At 37.0% G+C, this 12,278-nt stretch overlaps 1 protein-coding gene across 38 annotated transcripts in view; it reads right to left on the bottom strand.

The window, feature by feature from the left end:
- The window catches only part of RBFOX1 (RNA binding fox-1 homolog 1), a 1,354,570-nt gene that overhangs the window by 150,729 nt on the left and 1,191,563 nt on the right, over positions 1-12,278 (bottom strand). The window lies entirely within an intron of this gene.

Genomic DNA, 12,278 nt, shown 5'->3' with positions numbered 1-12,278 from the left:
CCTCTTGCTTAGCAGGGAAAATATTTCAGAAATGCTTCCAAGGTTTAGTTCTGTGAGGCACTTTAAGCAATTTAATGCTTCACTATTAAAGGAACTTTCCTAGATGCTTTGGAGGTAGTTTTAAAGTGATTAAACTTCTAATTAAATGACATAATAAAGAAAAAAAAAAAAAAAACACCACAAAACCACAAACCAAAAAAACCACCCTAAGAAGATACAGACAGCCCCAAAGAATACATGTTTATAGCCACTCTGTCACGGACTGCCTACAGACACAAGAATTCAGAAACAGGGCAGACATGTAACATGGGAATTATTCTTACAAATGTTCAAATTCTAAGGGGTGGGCAGAACAGCAGATAAAGAGCCATCAATTCATCACTAAACTTATATTCCAATTGAAATATATTGGTTTTGTTTAAAGTGGCAGTGTAATTCTTCCAGATTTGTTCCTGGCACTCCCCAATTAATGATAATAAAAGCAGCCACTTCAAATTTTTCAGAAGGAATCAGACATCCAACCACACTGGACCGATAATCACAACTGACTGACTCTGCAAGCTTTCTCTGTTGTAGCTTAATTATCTGACCAGGCCACTTGACTCAGATCATTTGCTTCTGCAATCATACAAAACAAATTCTCCAGCCACCTCTGTTTTCTGGAAGGTTCAGTACAGAATCAAATTCAGATTTCATTTAAAAAACAATCTCATTCCAAAAGGAGGGTATCCGCAAAAACAAGGAAGATAATGCAAAATAATTTTTTTTTTTAGAGAGCTTAGGGGAAAAAGGTAAGTAAGGAAGCAAGCAAGCAAGCAAAAGAGAATTTAACTAATGAAACATCACAACACCCTGCAAAGCAGGAAGGTTACATACACTTACTGCCATTTAACAGAAGGCAGCAAACAACTTACCAAAAACTAAGCCCTAGTCCAAATTCCTGCCTGCATTCAAGACCACGTAGTATTATGGATGTATAGATACATACGAAGAAACCATTCCCTCTGACACCTTCATTCTCTTCAATTGTCACTGCTGAAACTTTCTACTACTTTTATGACGCTGTGATTTATTACACTAGCTTTCCTTGTCTTACCTGACAATTCTTTCTCCTGCTATTTCCAATGGCCCAAATGGACATGACTCTGTTATACTGATTTGTTTTACTTCCACATTACCATCTAAATCTTTCTTCTTTTTTTTTTTTTTTTTTTTTTAATAACTTAAGTGTCCTCCCTGTGCCTTACTTTCTCCAACTCTGACTCAGGTATTTTATACAGGTCTTTTCAACTGCAGCTCAACCTTCTATTCCATCAACCAATATTTTTCTTTTTTTAATACATGGAAAGATTTTTTTACATCACATTTGGAAAACATGAGTCTCCAAAATTGCCTGAAGACCCATATAGCAAGAGAATCTGGAGCATACAGGTGTATGATAGATACAGGTGTATCTACAATTCATTTTCACAATGAGAATTGATTCTCAAAACTTTTCAAAAGAAGGGTATAAAAGGAACTTGTCCTTTCCCACAAGTCAATATAGGAAAGTACACCTAATCTTATTTTACACTTTTACTGGAGCATACAGAAGAAGATGATGCAGCATCCTCGTACCCAAACAGAAGCGGGGCGGGCGGGGGGGCGGGGTGGGGGGGGGATGATCGGATTGTCAACATACAAGGTGCATAAAAAGCTGCCTGGAATACTGGTCTTTAAAGCAAGTAGCAGTCAACATTTAGAAGTCTAACTGTCAGTAAGCTATGAGTGCCATCCCTTGGGCATCAAGGCCAGGTCCAAAACTGTTGAAATCTTCATGAGAGACTTGTATGAAGTGTCAGAACGCAAGCTCACACAATGACAGCAAATAAGGGGAACAGTTACAGGGTGTCTTGAGAAGCTAGAGGAATGGGCTGACAAGAACCTGATCAAAGTCCTGCTCTTGGGACAGAAAAAGCCCATGCATTGGTACAGGCTGTGGACTGACTGGCAAGGGAGCAGCTCTACAGAAAAGGATCTGTAAGTCCTGGTGGACAGTAAGTTAAGGTACAAATCAGCAGTCTGCCTTTGAGGCAATAAAGGCTAACTGCATAGTGGGCTCCATTAGCAAAAGGATGGTCAGCAAGTTGAGGAAAGAGATCATTCCTCCCTGCATAGCACTTGTGAGACAGCATCTGGAACACTGTGCCCAGTCTAGAGTCCCCAGGACAGGAGATATATTTGCAAACTGGAGAGTTCAGCAGCGGGCTGCTGAGGCAGCTGGAGGGCTGGAGCACACGACACAGGAGGAGAAGCTGAGGCACCTGGTTTAGCACAGCCTGCAGAAGAGAGAGCTAACAGACAACTTAATTGCATCTTCTCCAACTTAATGGATCGTTACAGAGACAGAACCAGACCTTTCTCAGAGCTACAGAGTGAAAGAACAAGAAGCAACAGTCAAAAGTTGCAGAAAGCTAAATTCTGGTTGTCTATAAAGCATAAAATAATGGATATGAGGGAAGTTAAGCATAGAAACATGCTGCTTGGAGAGGTCGTGTAGTTACCCCTGATTTAAAAAGGGATGTTGAGATCAGATGGCCTCTGAAGTTCCCTTCCAACATACATTATTCTATGATTCTGTGTGGTTTCAACAGTAGCAGGGTAGTTTCAAAATGGATTTTATACTTTCATCCTATTTGATGACTTTCCTCATACAGGATTTACTGACAAGGAAGAGACTAGCTACAACTTCTCATCTGCTTTCTCTCCTCAAGAAACAATATCTCACTTCTTTGAGATGGATTTGGAATGCTTTCTTAGCAAAATATATTTACATTTGTTTAACCCACAGCCAGAGAAGTATGGAAGTGGCAATTATTATAGTGCATGCAAGACAAGAATAGTTTCACAAACACAAATTAATGTTGCAAACTATGACATGTCTTAATTTTCTCCCAAATGTCACCATTTTCATCATATGTAGAGGAACACTACCTTGACAACTGCATCTCCATAGAAAGGAGTATTTTTCTCTGCCTTCTGCATCACCTCTAAAACAGTAACTAATATAAGCATGTTAGCTTTCTAATTTTATCTGTAATTTTTCTACTGAAATTAAATTTTATTCTATTTCATATATTAATTTATTGAAAATCACTGCCACCTCATAAAGCTGAATTGTAGTAAACCTAATACGTCTATTTTCTTATTTTTCAGTATCTAAGAAAGTGGTTGAAAAAGCCAATATTTTTTTTTACTGCAATACTGATTGAAGATATGGGATTTTTAAAGCTGGATCTGTTCCCAAATCAGTTCACAAGCAATTGTGACAAGAGAAGTAAGAGGTTAATGCACTGAAGAAACAATCAATTGGAGTTGGAGAAAGAGGACAAAGCAGCAGGCATATATTATGCTATATTGACATAAAAGATTTTGTCCTGAGAAACCATTTCTTAATAATCTTAAGTCTTCAAATTTGCAAGAATGAAGGCAACGAAGACCAAGTGGTAAATTACAGGCCTTTAACAGAAATGGTAAAAAACATCAATCTGTTTTGCTGTAAGCTAGCTAACACAGTTCTCCGAGCTACCACAACTGATGTTGTGCATGAGAGGAAAGAAACACGCACTACAACCATGTAGCCTGCACGTCTGCGAAGCAAGAACTGTTGGGCCTTATAACAACAGAAAAAAATATTATTCATAGCTCAAGCAGTGGAAGCAGCAGAGATGTGTTGGCAAGACTATTTTATTCGGAGGTACTAGCACTTCTGAGAAGCCAGATATACTAGCCCAGTTGACAAACCATGCTTATGCAAGCAAGACTCTGTCTGGTCTTGACACAACCCTGCATCATGCTTTGTAAGCCTTTCTTCTAGACCCCACTGAGACTATTCCTACCTTGTAACTTACACACAAGCATAAGTATTTCCAGAATTTTAGAGTCAAAAAAACTTCTCTAAACTTATTGGTCAAGGACTGGACATTCCAAAAGATCGGAGTCTGCAGAGGGGAACTGAACAACAATCAAATCCAGTTGCAGGTGTATGGTTTGACAGATAATTTCTAGGAATCTGAGAAATTCTTGTAACATAGCTAAAATAATTCATTTAAGATTTGTTGTAAGTAGAATTCAACATCTCAATTGCAATTTACTCCAAAAAAACTAAGTGAATTTCTCAGGAGATTGGGATTGGATACAGCTGTGGTTTTTAAAAGTGTTTAAATCAGGCAATTTAATCCTTCTGAGGATAATAGGTACACAAAGTTATTCCCAATTTACAGATGCTGCCTCATCCAGAGTATAATAAATGAACTGCTTTTTCAGTTGATTTCCTAATAGACATACCACAAAATATAGCAATGTATTTACCAGCTTTGTTAGCTGCAGAAAGTGGTGAACCCACAGTCACGTGCAGAGATGACATGTTTGAAGGCCATTTGTTCTGGAGAAACCGTATGACAGTTTCACGTGTACCTAATCAGTTATTTTTCATGTACAAACAAATGATTTTTATATTAAAAAAAACCACTAGGCAGAACGAGTGATGTGTGTGACAAGTATTAGACACAGAGAACCAAGAACACAGGACTGTAAACAGGCACAGTGCTTTCACTGTTCGGCCTAGCAGACTTTTGTCTGCTTCACAAAAGCACCACTGAAGTTACTGCATCAAAATGCAGCTTGCCCTAGGTATTCAGATTTGTAGTAAAACAAGGCTACAGGGACAGAACGAGCAATGTTACACAAGACTGAAGGGCAGCAGCAGTTATTTGAGCACAGGCTGGCATGCCATCTCTTTGAACGGAACACTTTGAACGACCTCTTTTAACCAGGGACACAATCTTTCACTGATGAGCTGCAATTTAGCCTCAGAAAAGAAAGGGGACATTTCTCTTCATAATCCCTCATGCTGAATAATTTTCTAAGGCAGTACCACAATAACCAGAGTTCATCCATTATATGTGAAACAGGTCCACATTTCAATATCACAAATGGGAGGATCATTACTTGACTCTACTGAAATAAGACAAGGAACATAGGCAGCTAGTAAGCGAAATGAGAATGTAATGCTGTAAGTGGTCTTAAGCAGCAAAGCTGACCAAAGATCATACCTCCTTAGCTATTTGTTTGCAAACATCGAAGTATACAGGGCTGCCAGTTCACTTGAACCAGTCAGGTTAAGTGAGAGTGATCATCATAAAACTGTCCGAAATGAACTAATGGGAGTTGTTTTGTTTTACTTTGTTTAAACCAGTTAAATTTAAGAGTCTGATTTACATGGTAAGCTCCATAAAGTCAATGACATGATTGAGTTTGGGAATTTGGAGGAACACCAGGAAGATAAGCAGCAGAGGCAGAAAATTAGGCTTCAGGAAAAGAGACTTCAGCTTATCCAGGGAATTGTTAAGAATCCCTGAGGTTCACTCATGAGAGGAAACTGTCCAAGGTAGCTGCCTGATTGACTGAGCCATTGATTAAAGCGAACTTCAGCGTGTAGGAACAGACCATCCACTATGAAGGAAGATACTTACCAGAAGGCCCACGTGGCTAAGCAGAAAGCTCCTCAATGAAGAAAGACACAAAAAGGGAGCATACAAGCAATGGAATCAAGGTTTGGCAACAAAAGAGGCGCACAGAAGTATTGCTTGAGAACAAAATCTAGAAGGTTTTTTGTCCGGCCTAGCTGGAACTAAGACTAGTGAAAACATTATGGCCGACAGGATAGGATTCTACATACCAGGACTGCTTGTTGCAAAAGTTCAAGGATAATGCTGATGCAGGGAGGAGACAGCCTTGTGATGAAAAAGTCATCATAATATAATGAAATACTTCATGTCTTTTTTATTTCAGGTAAAGTCTGATCCTAAATCATTGCTCCCAAATCATGGACAGCATGGGTAGCGAAGGAGAGGGACAGTGAACAATGGAGATGCAACAGGTTAGGGACTACTTCTCGAAGCTGGATGTATTTACATATTTGAAGTGTTAAGGCATTCAACAGAAGGTGTGGAAGGAGTAGATCACCGTGATCATGGGCCAATACCTAATAAACTACAAAAAATTATACTGATAGGGGAAGTCCCAGATGACTCAAAAAGCTAACATTACTCCTGTCTTTTAAAGAGGCAAGGAGGACGATTCAAGGAACTACTGGCCACTCAGCCTCATCTCAGGCCCTGGAAAGAGCATGGAGCACATCCTTTTGGAATCCATTTCCAAGCACATGAAGGAGACTTAGGTAATTTGAAAAGGTCAACGTGGACTTTTCAGGGGAAAATAGTGCTTGATCAACCTGGTTGTCTTCAAAAAACAAGAAACAACTGGCTACAGAGACAAAGTTAAAGCACCAGATACAATCTACCTTGACTTCAATAAAGCTTTCAGTGCTGTCTGCCATAGCATCATCCAGGCTGAGAGCTAAGGAAGGAAGGGCTGCACACCCAGATGGGTTCAAAACTGGCTGAACTGCCTGGCTTTAAGATCAATGACTTAATGTCTGGCTCATGACCAGTAGTAAGTTGAATACCTTAGGGTCAATACTGGCTCTCACATTGTTCAACAACTTGGAGAATGACAAAGCGTGCTTTCTCAGCAAATCTGCAGATAACACTAAACTATGGAGCCTCAATCCAGGGACATCTTGATAAACTGAGGACTGGGGAATCAGAATCCTCACGTAGTTCAGTATGGACAAATGCAAAGTTCTGCACCATGGGCATCATGGAATAATAGTCTGAGGGAATGAAGTTCATTGCACATTCACTGAACCCCTTTCAGTTTTAGTCTGTATATAATAAAGGTATTAAAACACAGAAATGTAATCTATATTAAATAGTAAGTGCATTGTTATTTGCCCTTGAAGCAGATTGTTCATACACTATAAATCTTTTAAATCGCAAATGAAATGCTATTATTTCCTTCTTTCCCACCATAAAAAAAACCCAAACAACTCATCTGTGTATTGTTCGTGGAGATCCCATGCAATAATGTCCAAATGTATGTGGAAATTGCATATATTCAGCATTTTACCTGCAATTTTTCAGCAGGCAGAATTTTTGGTTTTATATGTTCAACCTCAATATTTTAAACAAATCTGGCAGAATATTTATGAATTCAATATGTCCACAAATCATACTTAACAGTTCCAAGAGACAAGAATTGTGATCTTCACACCCATAAACTTGTGATTAAAATGAAGTTATTTCAACAGAGCCGAATATAGTTTTATAGGTAAGAAATCCAACATTCTGCTGTTTCCCTTCTTTAAATTTTCAGAAAAAAAAATATAAAGAATCTAGAAATTAACTGTTTTATCATTGCTTTCAGACAATGCCCATTTCCCATCTCTGTTTAATTTTAAAATTTTCATAATTTTGTTATTTATGATGGAACATAGATGACCTGAACTGCAATGACCAACTAACACAGCAATGCCATCTTGTTTAATACCAGTTAAAGCGGCATTCATTTTTTGGCACTGAAATGAAATGATGGAACACGATCTTCAATGTTATTTACTTCTAAGATTAAAATGACTAGCAAAATATCATTGGGCACAAGGAACACACAGATTGGCTTCCTGCCTCAGCTATACTTTGCTATGCTTGTTTACCACTGAGATCATTTGTGTACTTCAGTTAATGTTTATGTTAAGATGCTGTTATAGCATTAACAAGTAACTGTTTACTCCAATGATGTTTGCCGTCAGCAAACTAAGCCACAATACTGAAGAAAGGTAAAGCTTTTCTCACCAATGAGATAAAAATGGTGATAAGATTTGCCTGTGCAATGCAAAATATATTTCTAAACACTGCTGAATGTCACAACTGGCTGAAAATAAACAAAAATCTATTAATAGAATGCTACAATGAATCTGCAGTTATGAAGAAAATGAACAAAAGCTTTTAATGGTTCCTATAGCATTTGAAAGACTTTCACTGACTATACTGATTGGAAAGTTCTACTTTGTTAAACCTCTAAAAAGCTTCTGTTACTACGGAAGAAATGGCCAATTTGTCTTAGTATTTTAAATTTCCCCATCTGTAGGACAGGGACTAAAACTGCTCTCAAATCTGCAGAACTATATTGCTTCTCCCTGCACATATTCTTTGGAGATTTGTTTTTTTACTAGCCCTTCTTCACAAGACTGAACATATACGTATGGTAGTAAATCTTGCTATAAAGCTGGCCTCTGCTATATGCCATAGGTGCTTAACCCTGGTAAGCTTAAAAACCATTGCTTTGAACAGTACATTACTTTAAAATAATATAGATTGTGGGACTGGGTACAAATGATCTTTCTCAGTTTACAATTTTATTTTGTGCCTCTGCGTGTAAGGAAGGGAGGGCTGATGGAAGGAAAGGTATTTCCAAAACTGAAACAGCACTGAGAAAAACTTTGGCATATTGACCAGAAGCATACGGCTAATTTACAGCAACCACATCCAACAGCATTTGTGTTTATACAGGGCAGTAGCATGTATAACAGCTACAGCATCCAAACTCTGGAATTAGTAAAAATAACCATCTACGTAGACTATTTTGGGAGAGAAGTGTTATAGCCTGAAAACTGCTTTTAATCCACATGAAGTGAACTGGCTGTCTTTTACACTAGAACACTAGATTAAATAAGGTATCGGAAAATGTTGGAACAGTTCAGTATTTGCACACCTAGTAAGATAGAGAATACAGCAAATGTGTTAGCATTCTAGGTGCAAAAGAAATTCAGATTAGGTATTGCTACACAGAAATTGATAGCTAGTAGGTATTCAATCAGAAAAATGGTTTTTCTTTTAAATATTACAATCACATGGTATAGTACATCACTTGTGTCAAGTTAAATTTAATCATATCAGCACACTTAAAGGAAAAAACTGAATACCTACTCATATACCCATGCCAAGAGGGATTATATGAGACTTTATGAAGTCTTTTCCTTTTATTTAATATTCCGATATCTGTATAGAACAATTTTGATACGTATTATACCCTCAAACTAATCTATTCCATTGTCTTTTTAATGCACACCCAGCATGCCTGAACTCATAGTTACAGTATAACGTGTACTGTCCATTACCTACTTTCTTCTGAAGTCTCCCTGTGTAAAAGGAAAGTCATTTTCCTTGAAGCAGCAACAGGGATAATGAGAGTGTTGCTAATTTTTTGAAAGAGAAAGCAACATCATTGGCTTTCTACTAGTTAAGCGCACATTTAAAAAGGAACAATAATTTATTAGCTCACTAATGCCCACTGATTTTTGTCAGCCTTAGTAGAATCAGGTATGTGAAGGACTGTGCTTCAGAAAAGGTGTTTGAGCAATGCAACACAGAAACTTGGTAGGCTTTTACTGAAATGTACTTTTTCTACATATGTTTAATGGCTTATCTGAAAAACAATGAAAAATGATCACTATATAATCCATCAGAAATAAACCAGTTTTCAGCTGCCAGAGACTAAATACAACAACAAAAATGTAGAAACATGGATTTTATTCTGGGAAAGTAACTGAAACTGTGAAGTGGCACATATGTCAAGAATCCACTTTGGCAGACTCAATCCACCTCAGAGGACATGAAGACTGTATAAATAGAACTTAGGCTCCAAAATAGGGACCTAAAAGGCAGAAGTCTACCTCTACAAATGTACTGCGTTTATTTTACTAAGCCTGTTAGTGAATTCTCCTCTCTTATTCAGATCCTGATTTAATTTTCCCTATCTTTTAAACTCTCCTCTGCCTCCCTCAGTCTTCTTCATATCCTCCTTTATTACTTCCTCTGCATCTCCTTTCTACACTACCTGCAAAAATCTGATTGTCCCATTTAATATTTATTACAACAATTGAGAGTACAGGAGATGCAAAACGCTATCTGACATGGTAACGCAGTAACTATGTGTAAGTATGAACATGAAAAGCAATGGATGACCTTCATATATACACCTTAACTTTCATGCAAAATATCTAATATAATTGTGAACTATTCTGAGCAGAAATCTGAGGCTACAGGACTAGTACAATTTGGTGCATTTTTTTGCCTGCTCCCATTTATTCTAGATACCATTGTAGTCAAATAATCCAGGATTTGGAAGATGCAAAGATATGTTGGAACTTGACACAACTACGGCATTTTCCAGTTGTTGGTCTTAATGAAGTGGTAAGTATATTAACCACCTTGAATAAATAACCGCAAAGGGTTCACTGCTCATCAATTGACTTCATGTGGTAACAAAAATGTTCAATGTTTAATATGGATTCTTAAATTATACAACTATTAATATTTCCACTGCCTAAAGTTCTAAAGAATTAGTAGGGAAAACAAAAACAAAAATAAAAACACACACACAAAAAAAAACAACAACAAAAAACCCACCAAAACCCCAAAACTCAACAAAACAATGAGCTAATTTAAATTAACCAAAGGTGAAAAAGTAGATTCAAATCCTGCAATAAAGAGGTGTGCAGTGACTAATAGCATCAATCAAGAAAGGCAATGCGCACCAAATTCAATTTTGGTGTCTGTCTCACACACACACACACATATATATGTATTCATGCTATCAGACTAAGAACCAAATTCAGTGGGGAGTTATGAAGCATAGTAAATTAATCTGAAAATGTTGTTTGCTAATAAGGATTATAAAATATTTTTTTCAGATTATTATTTTAACCTCATTTTAGTAACACAGGTTGAACACCAGTTAAATAACCTGAACTCAAGACCTCTCACACACTTCAGAAGCAAACAAATTATGATATAAAATATTTGCAATTAAACAGAGAATATGACATTAATTCAGACAATATAAGCAGTAGACATTGTAAAAGTCTCTATTGCTCTATGCAGAAAAGTGAGAGTAAGGGTGAAGATACCCTGAATTTAAATCCTGGTTTCTGTATGTCTTGGGCTTTAACAATTGAATACATTTTGCTTTCATTTCTTACATACATAAACCAAAAATTTAAAAGCATAGTTTGCTACTAGAATTTGTTGGCTGACATGTTACATTCTGTGAATCTGAAAGAGCAACATCATTGCACCATTTCACTTAAGATAATAATTAAAACCAAATAAATTAGTAAGTTACTACAAACCCTGCACTGAACCGCATAGCCCAGCTAAACGGTGGTTCCCATTGCCTTAGATGAAGAGGGGTTTTTAGTAGAATTACACAAAGCAAAAGGGCAAATAATTTAAAACTAGAAGCAGAGCATCTAACATACTGTGTAGAATCTCAGTGAAAGTAAGCTTTCCCTTAAGCAATGCAACTTTCTGATGCAAACTCCACGTTAATACTGTAACTTGCATGTCCTCAAATTCTCTTATTTGCCTGCAAATTTTTAAAATAATCTCCTTTTTTCAGAGAATAATCTCAGTCAAGTTTTATTCAGAAATCACCGGTGGTTCATCTACAAACAACACTGAGTTTTGAAATACAAATTACTTCAGAATTAGAACAGGATAATTAATACAGCCCTAACAAAAACCTCTGCAACTGCATTTACCAGGTGTGTACCCTTAAATAATCACCTGCATGTTAACTGCAATCTAGAAAAAAACCCGACCCACAGAATTCAGACAAAAGCTAGCTTTTACATATGGTTTCACGAGCACAAAAAAAATCTGCCATAAATATAAAAATAATCAGAAGTAGGTGAACATACTCATAAGTATGTATAGTGCCATTTTGTACTTCCAGTCTACTCAATCCAGTTAACACGGTAAACTGTCACCAACATAGATTTCTGAAAACCAGTAGTAGAACAGATACCAATATTCATAAATAATTGTCTTGAACTAATCTCTTTTTTCAGGTATGAAACTTCTATTTCCCAGGAAACCTTATTGTGCAGGGTCATCTCTGACAAAGGGAACTGCCTCTCTACAGAAATTGCAAGGTTTTCTTAGTGATCATGGAAGCAAAAGAGGAATTTTAGATGTTTTCAAGAAATTAGCTAGATAAATGCAGACACCCAGAGCTTGGTCTCCAACAAGGAAGTCCTTTCCTCTGAACAACAGTTCACTAGGATTAGAAGTTCAGTAGAATCCAAACTTTTTATATTCAAATATAATCCAAAATTTTTGCACATTGCTGTAAATGACAAAGCATTGAAAGTATTTGGAAGTAATAGGGCAATTTGCACAGATTTTTGCACAAGGTTGCATTTCATTTTTAAGAGACAACTATGTTCCGTGAAGATACTCTGCAGAACTTATTTTTTTGTTTCACATATCAGTGCTTCTGCTTTGCAGAAATTTTTACAGCTTTTTAACTCTAAGCTACTGAATTGAGCAAGAACA

This window comes from Haliaeetus albicilla, chromosome 22, assembly GCF_947461875.1.
Source record: "Haliaeetus albicilla chromosome 22, bHalAlb1.1, whole genome shotgun sequence".
Lineage (NCBI taxonomy): Eukaryota > Metazoa > Chordata > Aves > Accipitriformes > Accipitridae > Haliaeetus > Haliaeetus albicilla.
This window is presented reverse-complemented; position numbering and strand designations above follow the sequence as displayed.